The sequence below is a fragment of the Uloborus diversus genome, unplaced genomic scaffold, assembly GCF_026930045.1.
Source record: "Uloborus diversus isolate 005 unplaced genomic scaffold, Udiv.v.3.1 scaffold_13, whole genome shotgun sequence".
Classification (NCBI taxonomy): Eukaryota; Metazoa; Arthropoda; class Arachnida; order Araneae; family Uloboridae; genus Uloborus; species Uloborus diversus.
Genome location: NW_026557987.1, coordinates 4,319,403 through 4,329,297, shown reverse-complemented (window position 1 = coordinate 4,329,297; position 9,895 = coordinate 4,319,403). Strand labels below are relative to the sequence as shown.

Sequence of the window (9,895 nt, the reverse complement as noted above, 5' to 3'; positions counted from 1 at the left end):
TATTGCTCCCGTAAAAGCTAAAATTTATTTTCTAGGCCTATTGCCCGTAAATTGATATTGCTCCCGTAAAAGCTAGAATTTATTCTCTACGCCTATTGCCCGTAAATTGATATTACTTCCGTAAAAGCTATAATTCATTTTCTAGGATCACTGCCCGTAAATTGGCGTTATGCTCATAAAACTTTTCTATGGTCACTGCCTCCTGTAAATTAACATGATGTTCATAAAAAAATGTCATTCTTTATCGTCATTGCCCATAAATTATTAGGTGCTTTAAAACTTAGTTTATTGTCATATAAGAACCAAGTTATGAATAAAAGTTTTAAGAACACAATAAAATGCAAGTCATTTTTACAATTCAATAAACACGTAAAATAGGCTAACACTGTTAGTAATGCAGTTTGAGGACCCCAGTTGCCAGAATTATAAATATTCTATTAAATGATCTCTAAAAATGAGAATGCATGTTTAAGAGAGAGAAGTATAAAAAGAAATATAGAAAAAATCCCGTGAAATAAGGGAAACTTAACTGAAAAAAAAAACAAATTCAGTAAAGCTTTTTTACTGTATGGATTATAGTAAAATACAACACTTAACATTTTATGTAAAATGCTTACATACATAATAATTTGTTTCATCGCTAAAACACATGTTACCAACATTGGCAACTAGTGTTTTTTTAATGGTTCGTCCATTGCCTTTACTTGTTTGCTGACCTCGTTCATTCAAAGAACATAGAACATTCAAAAAAGTTATATAAATTATTAAAAAACATATTTATACTTCATATTTAAAAAAGTTATAAATTAATTAAATTATACATAAATTAAAAACTTGTGCAGTCGACTTCTAAAATAGACTGCATTTTTTACTAGCTAGCATAAACTTATGGATAAATTAATTTTTAAACACCATAAGTATCCATTAAAGGTAAGCATCTCGAAAACAATTTTATCGAGAGAAAGAATTTTAGCTCAAAAATTATTACCAAAAAAATATGTGAGCATGTCTACATAAGAAATAAGAAGAGACAATATCCAGAAGTGTCAATAATGAAAACAAAGAAGTTAAAACATCAAAAAGGTTTATTTTACACTAATTACAAGTTAAATAACAACATAATTACAAATAAACTTTTTCAGAAGAGAAATTATGGTCAAATTTTTCAAAACTTGGTTGAATCACTTTTTCCAAATCTTTATTCCTTTTGGATCCTTTAGTTCAGTAACTTATCCAAAATATTGCCCTAAAAAGAAATCACCATAAGGAAAATTAAGAATGATTTGTTTTTCACACATTTAAAGCAGAGCAGCATTCTCACTAAATAGTGAAAATCAAAATAAAGCATTTTAAAGCACCCTATTTTTTTTTCACCCCTTTCCCTGGTTTCATAAGGTTTTCCTCCCTAATATGATGTTCAAAGGATTTTTACATAATTTCCAGGAATCCTAGGAAAAAGCACATGCATACATAGAAATAAAAGCTATAATAAAATTAAACAAAAAATTAAGGCTAGATCAAAAGACATCGTAACTGCTAAAATGTATAAATCTTAAGTTTAATGCATAAAAGCTGGTAAACACGTAAATATCGAAAAATGTGTTTCATCAAATCAAACGAGTGACAAAGAAAAGCATTTTTCCAACATCAATTCAAAATATGTGGTCTGTTTTGAAAAGAAAACAAAATGAGGTTATGAATATTTAGTGAACATCAATTTCAAAAAAAGAAAGAAACAATGAATCATATTCAATTGAAAACATAAACAATAATGATGATCATTAAGAGATATAATTAAACATAAAGCACTTTGGAGTCTTGCAAAGATCTTGGGGGAAACCTGCAACTGTAGTACAAGTATAAGGGGAAATTTCAGGGAAAAAACATTTTGGAATTTTTAGTGCCAATATGGGCTATTTCCTGACGGGCATCTACAGTATGATAAAAACAGATATTGAAAACACCTTTTTTCAGAGCATAAGCATCCAAGCTTTTTGACCCCATACATAAGCATGGTAGCAGATTTTCTAGTAGAGGGGCTAAGGGGGGCCACAAAAGATAAATAAAAATAAACTATTTTATTTCATAAATTTTCATTTGCCCATACATAAATAAAACTTTTAAACAAATTTTATAAATAAAAACATAATATTTGAATAAAACTACTTTTGTTCGCTATAGGAATAATATTGGAGTCTGAGTCCAGTGCTAAAGGATGCATTTGTACAGGTTTAGTATTTGTATTTTTTTTTCCAAGTTCAAAAAGAAAAGTAAAGACAGAAAACATGTTGCATTGTGGGAAGGAAAAAGACAAACTACGGGAATCTTCAGCTCCTTACCCCAAAATAAGAGACTTCCCAGTAAAAGTACTGGTCAAAAATTTTTAAAGTACAAAGAAGCTATCTATGATTAATTTTTAACGCGAGAAAGAACTGTGATGGAAAAATTTAAGTTTTTTAAATCAATTTCAATTTTCCCCCCACAAATTCTGAAAAAATAGTTTTAAATTTTAAACTTTAAATCTTTTTGGATTTTCTTTTTAATTGAAAACTTATTTCATGCTTAATATCCATATAAATATTCCAATAACAGAAAAATTTTCCCTTGTGTATGTCAGTTGTTCGTTAAAAAAAGATCTATATTCAGTACTTGACCCAGTAGCATGAACTTGGGTTGAGTACTCAGTAGTCATCCTAAGTACTATTCAACCACACTAAATTACTGCACTCAATAGTAGGACAATGTTTTCAACCACACATGCACACTGGGTTTTAACATGCATACCCACCAACTTTGAAAAAGCTCTTCGTTTAAATTAGGGATACATTGAATATGCAGTTGATTTTTGGTATACTGCTGGCTATTTGGCACACAAAACCGAATACTTGGTTTGGCTGAATACCTTAATATTTAGTCAGCAATTGAATAGTAAATAACATAAATAGTTGACAATTAGTAGGCAAACAATTTTTTATACCATGAATGTGTATATAGAATGAATGTGTATATAGTACTCTAGTACAAACTTCCAACCTGTTATTTACTAATATTATCACATTTGGGTAATTCTTCAGAAAACATAACTTTTGAATGCAAATATTTTTCAATTTCGAAACCTTTTTTCCTTTTTTTTTCGTTCTTCCATGAAAGTGTTACCTAAGAAGTAACCATAAACAATGGCCAGCTCAGTTCCAATTATTTTACGTATAAATAAAAAATAAAATAATCCCTTGTTCATAGAAATTAAAATAAAAATAACTTTTAGTATTTAAAAATTGAGGCCAATTTAATATCAAAGTGGTAGTTTTGTTAATTGTGCAATCAATCAGCTATTTTAATGATTAGTGGGAATATAATTAAGTTCTCTTCATTAAAGTATGGTTTAATTAGTAGTTTCAAATACATGTAAAATAGTATTTAGTAAATTTTTGTGCGACATGACTTCTTGTCCTACTAAAATGAACTAAACCACTATTAAAAAGTTAAATATACTTAAACAATTATCATTTGAGGCACTTGTGAAAGGAATAATTAATAAATTAGTATATACTTTTAATTAATCAAGTTATTAAGCAACATAAACAGCCACACAAGGTGTGTGACATGCCATGGAAGTGAAATTCACACGTTGTGAACCAAAAATATACTAAAATAAAACTTGTTATTCAAAAATTGCTGGCAGGTTTAAATCAATATACTTTTGATGAAATTAAAAATCATTGTTAAATGAATTGTTCCCAAAATTTTTTACTGTAAAAGGCATACTGTTTGAAGATTGAAACATTTAAGGTGATTTTAGTGCAAGAGAAAACATTCAGATGTTACATTTAAGTTTCGCAACTTTTCACTTTCTTTTATATCTTACGCCACATAAACATTTTTTTTTACCACTTATAAGTCATAAGTATGAAACTAAACTCAGTGGCGCAAAATTGGAGGCAATCCCACCGTGCCCATATCAATCTTCATGACAGAGGGCTGTGGGGTGCAAAGGCAGGTGTTCTAGTAAGGTGGTCAGCCAAACGTGGAACCTCCAGTGTTTAGTTTCCAAGCATGCTTGGTACTCATTTTATTGACCCACTTATGGGATGAAAGGTGAAGTCAACTGTGCCCAACGGGGAATTAAACTCAAATCTGCAATGAGGAGGCACAAAGTGCCACTGGACTTCTTAGGTATGAAACACTAAGCAGAAAAAATCAATTTGTGAAACGTTTCTCGTCTCACAAATGTTTAAAAAAGGCAATTTATAACGTGCAAAGAAAACACTCAGAAATTAAATTTTGCAGTATTTTGATTTCGGAAGTTTTACAATTCAAAATATTATGTAATGCTTCAAACAAAATAATTAATCTACAGAAAATAGATAAGCATCTTCAATTCTGAATTGCCATAAAATAAAATACAAAACTTATAAATCATTTTTTAGCCAAATATTCAGTCTTCAGTCAAATATTTGACTAGAATTCTAATAAAATATTCGCTCAAAAACATATAATTGAGCTATCAAATCATCCAAAAGAAATCAATAACCAAACTCTCGACAACAAACATTCTTTTATAACACTATATAATTAAAACACTAAAGAAACAATCATTTAAAAAACACAAAGGTATCTATTCCACAATAATGGAGGCTCATCCCCTAAAAGACGGTGCCTCAAAGAAGGACATTCCTAAAAAAGACACCCTTACAGTAAATTTTATTAGCAGTCTACTTTTGGTTCTTTTCAATAGTAAATGAGTGTTACTGATATGATTAATATAATTCTTAGATTGCAAACATCGCAATTGGAAAACAAAATATCAAACATATCATACTATTTTGAACATGCTTAAAATGAATTTCTGCTAAGATAAACTACATTTGTGATCCCTGTCCTTTTGATTGTTAATGATTGATATTTGGATAAGATAAACTAAGGTGAAGGCTAATAGATTATAAAGGTCCCTTGGAGTCAGTTTTAATAAGGTTTGACTGTATTTTCAAAATAAATATGGAAATCTCTGCATCTTACATGCAACGATGGATACAAGGTGAGGGTCATAATTCTTTGCCGACATTATTATCCAATCACTTTGTGCTCAAATATACTTAATGAATAACCTGCAAACAATTGGAGTATTTTTTTTTTAATTTCACTTAATATTTTTTAAAGTAAAAATCTGGAATACAACTTCCTTTCATTGCTTTTAAAATTAATTAGTATTGTTTATGTCCCACAAGGTGCTTTATTTCTGGATAAGTTATTGCTTTAATTGACACCCAAGTATTTTCAGAATTTTTTATGCACCTTAAAAATATTCTTCAGCATGACCAGCCCTAAAATAGCAGTATCTAACCCCCTGATATCAATCTTTTCATCATTTATAAGTTGTACCACAAAAGATGGCTAATGCACTTCTTTTGTCGTAAGTAGGATCAGGCCCGGCATTTTAACTACTGTGAATGCGTTAGGCATTAGGATCGGCAATGCGGTTAAAACCAAGGATTCTGGGAGGAATTGAGCCCCTAAAACCTCCTAACTGGCAGCGCCCGTGCATACCCTAGTCATGCTCATCTTTTTTTCTTGGAAGAAAGGGAGGGGGGAAATCCCCCCCCCCTCCAGTGACGAGCATGGATGGGTATGCAGTGGGACAGCCAGGGTTGAGATTTTAACTGTTGAAAGCTGCCCAAGTATCCTTGGTTGTAGCACATGTTGCCAATCCGAAATACAGTAGTTTATATACGTATAAGGCAAGGGAGCCCATATAGGGGTGAAGGGGGGCTAGAGCCCCCCTTGAAATTAGAATTTCCTTGCTTTTAGTACTTTTTTCCTTGCAAAAATGTAAAAACATTTCTTCTCCAGCCATTAACGAATAAGTTATTAAAAATGTCAAATTTTAATGACTCTAATCCGTCCTGAAATCAGTTTCCATGGGGAAAACATATAGCTAAACCACAGGGAAAATATTTGAGCACCCCCCCCCCCTGCAACTTTGCATATGGACGCCCTGCCTATACAATACAATACAAATAGGACGTGTTCTCATACCTATACAATACAAATAGACTACCTAAGATTACAAAATGAAAAGTTCTGTTTTCGTGTCCAGTTCATCGGACATCACTCTGTGGCACAATTATACTGAACATTTTATATTCTTTTAAATTTATTATAAAATTTTATTATTTCATATCGATAACATTTAAATACAACAGCGACCAGAAATAAAAGCACTGAATACAAGTAACAAGTAGAAAAATTAAAATCGTTAGTTTAAGAGCAAAGAAACTGATCGTCGCTCAATAGAGTTTAGAAAAACATTTCTTAAAATAAAATATTAATACATACCTCTAAATAAATTCCGATGAAACACTTCTTGATCCAGAAGTTATTTTTCATCCAATTGTGCAAACTGGATCAAACTTTAAAGCAAGGATTGTCTGTGTGAAAGAAAATTCAACTAAGTATATGGAACAAAATAAAAAATGGTAGGTATGATTATGCATCATTTATATAAAAAAAATCCAGATTAAATAAAAAATTATTAAATAAAAACAAAAAACCCGACTGCGCAAAAACCAAAAAAACTAAAAAGAAAAATGTATAAGCCCAGTAGTTTAGAATGTATTAAGTACTACTAAATAACTACACCGTTGAAATAGTTTTATAACCGTACACACATAAGACAAAGCGTAAATTCAAAAGCAGAATAGAAGGATCAACAGTAAGGGCCCATTCCTTTCTGATTCAAGAACCCCGTAAAGTTTGAATGAACGACATTTTCGAAAACGTTTTCGATTTCGGGTAGTTTTTCGAAATTGAAGATTGAAAAATTCAAAAATTTTGCCCATCTTTGATGACATTGGAGAGAGGGGGTTGAGGACTCTCCCCTGAAAAAATTTTGGAACTAAAGTCGTAAAAATACAGTTGGCGATTTTTTGTGATGAGTTTGGGGGGGGAGGGGGGGGGGGAGGTTTGGAGACCTTTTCCGGAAATTTTTCGAATTTACAAATTTAAATTTGCAAAGGTAAATTTAGGTTTGTGAATTCGGGGGGGGGGGGGGGGGATCACCCCAATTGCTCCCTCTGTGGATCCACCACTGCCCCTCCCCCACTTCAAGGACCTGCAACCATGACTCCTATAAACCTACCATTATGATTAAAACACATTCCAGTCAAAAACATTCATACCAGAACCAAATCATTCAAAAGAATAACATGAAACGCGCCTTTGACAACAAACATTCGATTATAACACTATTTGAAGGAAACACTTCAAAAAACAGCAGTACAACCAGGGGGAGCGTTCATGGATCTAGACCCAAATTGAAATGACCAAGAAAATTCAAAAATGAAAATATTTGTGTTTTGCATATAATTTCATTAGTCGTATATAAGAAAACTTGAAGTAAGCATGATTTAAACGTTTTTGAAAGTACTGCATGAAACAAGCCTATTAAATGAAAAAAGTATAATAGGTATTCGTTATTATGTATTGAACTCAGCAGTGACTAATTTTAAAAATGTATAAATGATAAAAACGTATACAAGAGAAACTTATAAACTGTGCTTCACTGTATAATACACAGAGTGGTCCGAAAGCGGGAGTAACCCTTTTTTAATTTTACTATGGTTGAATGTTTGCTGTAAAGTTCAGGCTCCGATCTGAGTACCTACAGTTTGGGGGGGGGGGGGGACATCCTTAAGAGATCCACGGCCCAAGAAATTGAGGGGAAAAAAGAAAAAAAAACTAGTACTGAGACTTATTTACGTAAACAATATACACTGCTGGTCTAGGAGAGGACCCACTGAGTTTTTGCAAGGGGGCAAAAATTTATCGAGCTGGGCTTAACAGTTACTTTGAAGTCTTAAGAACTTCAGTTGAACAAGATCCATGTTGCAACACAGCTGAATTCTGCACCATATTCCACTTAATTTGGGCGTTTAGAACATTGCGTTTAAAATTCTGCTCCGAACCCAGCAAAACATCTGCAATAACATGGAGCAGAATTCCACTGTGTTACGACATAGATGGTGCTCTGCCGATTTTTACTACTTTCAAGACTGTAAAGTGACTGCGTAACGAACATAACACTGAATATACGATGGGGGAGGGGGTCACCCCGTTTGAACCACTCTGTATTCTGTATATTAGACCCTTAAAGAAATGAAATCCTGGCTATACAACCCCCAATAAAAAGTTATTTGATTTTATAAGTCACATGAACGACTCTCTAAAAAAGGCATACCCACAGTAAATTTCAATAGCACAATCTCACCACTTTAATCACCTCCTCCCCCCTCCCCCCCCCCAAAAAACCTATACACACATATGCAAACACAGCCTAAATTTCCTACTAGAAAGACATGGCTTCTCGTCCGCTCAGATTGAGCAAATTGAAAACTGCTTCAATTTCATATAGAGAGCTGCGATTCAGACAATACAGCAGTTAATGATGTGAACATTCTTCTTACAGTAATTATTATACAAAATATTATATTTTAAGTTATGAATAGTTGTAAGTTATAGTAAAACATAGTATTATTATAGAAATTTACATTTAATTTATAAGTTTAGGCACATTGAACCAGAAACAATTCAGTAATTAATTAAGTGTTGAAAGTTGATAAGAAATACATGTTACATCACATTATTTTTGGTTTATAATAATTGTATGAATAACTGTTTAAAGATTTAGCTATAAAAAAAATGTATGAAACATGTTTTAAAACATTTATAGCTGTGAAACTAATGAAAACAATGATGTCATTATTTATATTTTCTACTAAAAACGAATCTGTCGTTAATAGGTAGCCTAAAGCAATTTATTTTCAACTACGTACCTATGTTTTATTTCATTGGTTTAAATGTAACATTTGAGTTCATTAAAAACAATCTAAAAAATGTAACCAATTCCTATTAGTCATTGATCATGGTTATTTAAAACCAGGAATATAAAGCATGCAGAGAATTAGTAAATAATTCATTTTGTCCTCATGCACAACATCTTTAATTAATTACATTAATTTAGAAAAATACTGCAGAAATTTTTGAATGAAACTATGGAAATTAAAACATATGGAGCATAATATGATATTCATTTGTGCGTTTATATTGCATCACGTTTGCATGCAGTACGTCTTGAAGTACGTCTTGATACAATCAATATCAATTCTAAATTTCAACGTTACAGCGAAGCTTCGGTACTCGCCATCAATCAATGCTCACAAATTATTGTTATCAAAATAGCTAATAAAAAAAGAACAGTGGATTAAAATTACACTTAAACAATAGTATAGAAAAAAAAACCACTTACTTAATATTTTGAATCCAGACATTGGAATCACATGGCGACGGCGACGAAGCACGAAGACAACATCTTTCTTTCGATGCCTAGGCGCAATACTTAGATGAGAGCCTGTATGTCAGAGTCCCTACTCTCCAATACGTATATTTGGTCCAGATATTGTGGGACTTATATCATACATTACATATTTAAAAGGTTAAGTTGTAGGAAGGGACTCTAGTTGGAAGACAACATTCGTTCAACACAGGCCATCCATCTTGATTTTTCTCCTTCCCGCTTCTTTGCGTAGAAACACGTGACAACGACACGTGATCTTTATCAGCTAGCATATTACGGGGAATGACCGTATTCTGCACAGATTAAGGGACTGGACGACTGCCCCGTAATTTTACGGTCAACGCAACTTAAATTTACTGTAATTTTTTTACAATTACGGTCACTGCCCTGTTTTCTCGAAGAAGGGCACTTACCGTATAATTTTATGGCCAATGCGCCTAAATTTACGGAAATTTTTTAGAGTGCAGGGGCCTCTGCAGGCGCGTCGGAATCCACTTTTTCTGGTCGGAGGCGTCCATCCCAGCTAGAAAATGTTTGCACTTTTTT

General features: G+C 32.3%; 1 long non-coding RNA gene across 1 annotated transcript; it reads right to left on the bottom strand.

Moving 5' to 3' along the window:
* Positions 1-1,146: 1,146 nt before the first annotated feature.
* LOC129232670 (uncharacterized) lies at positions 1,147-9,373 on the bottom strand. The gene is made up of 3 exons (XR_008581376.1): positions 9,302-9,373; positions 6,334-6,425; positions 1,147-1,246 (listed from the first exon to the last, which is right to left on the bottom strand). It is a non-coding gene; the product is annotated as an uncharacterized LOC129232670 (long non-coding RNA).
* Between the last annotated feature and the right edge of the window lie 522 nt (positions 9,374-9,895).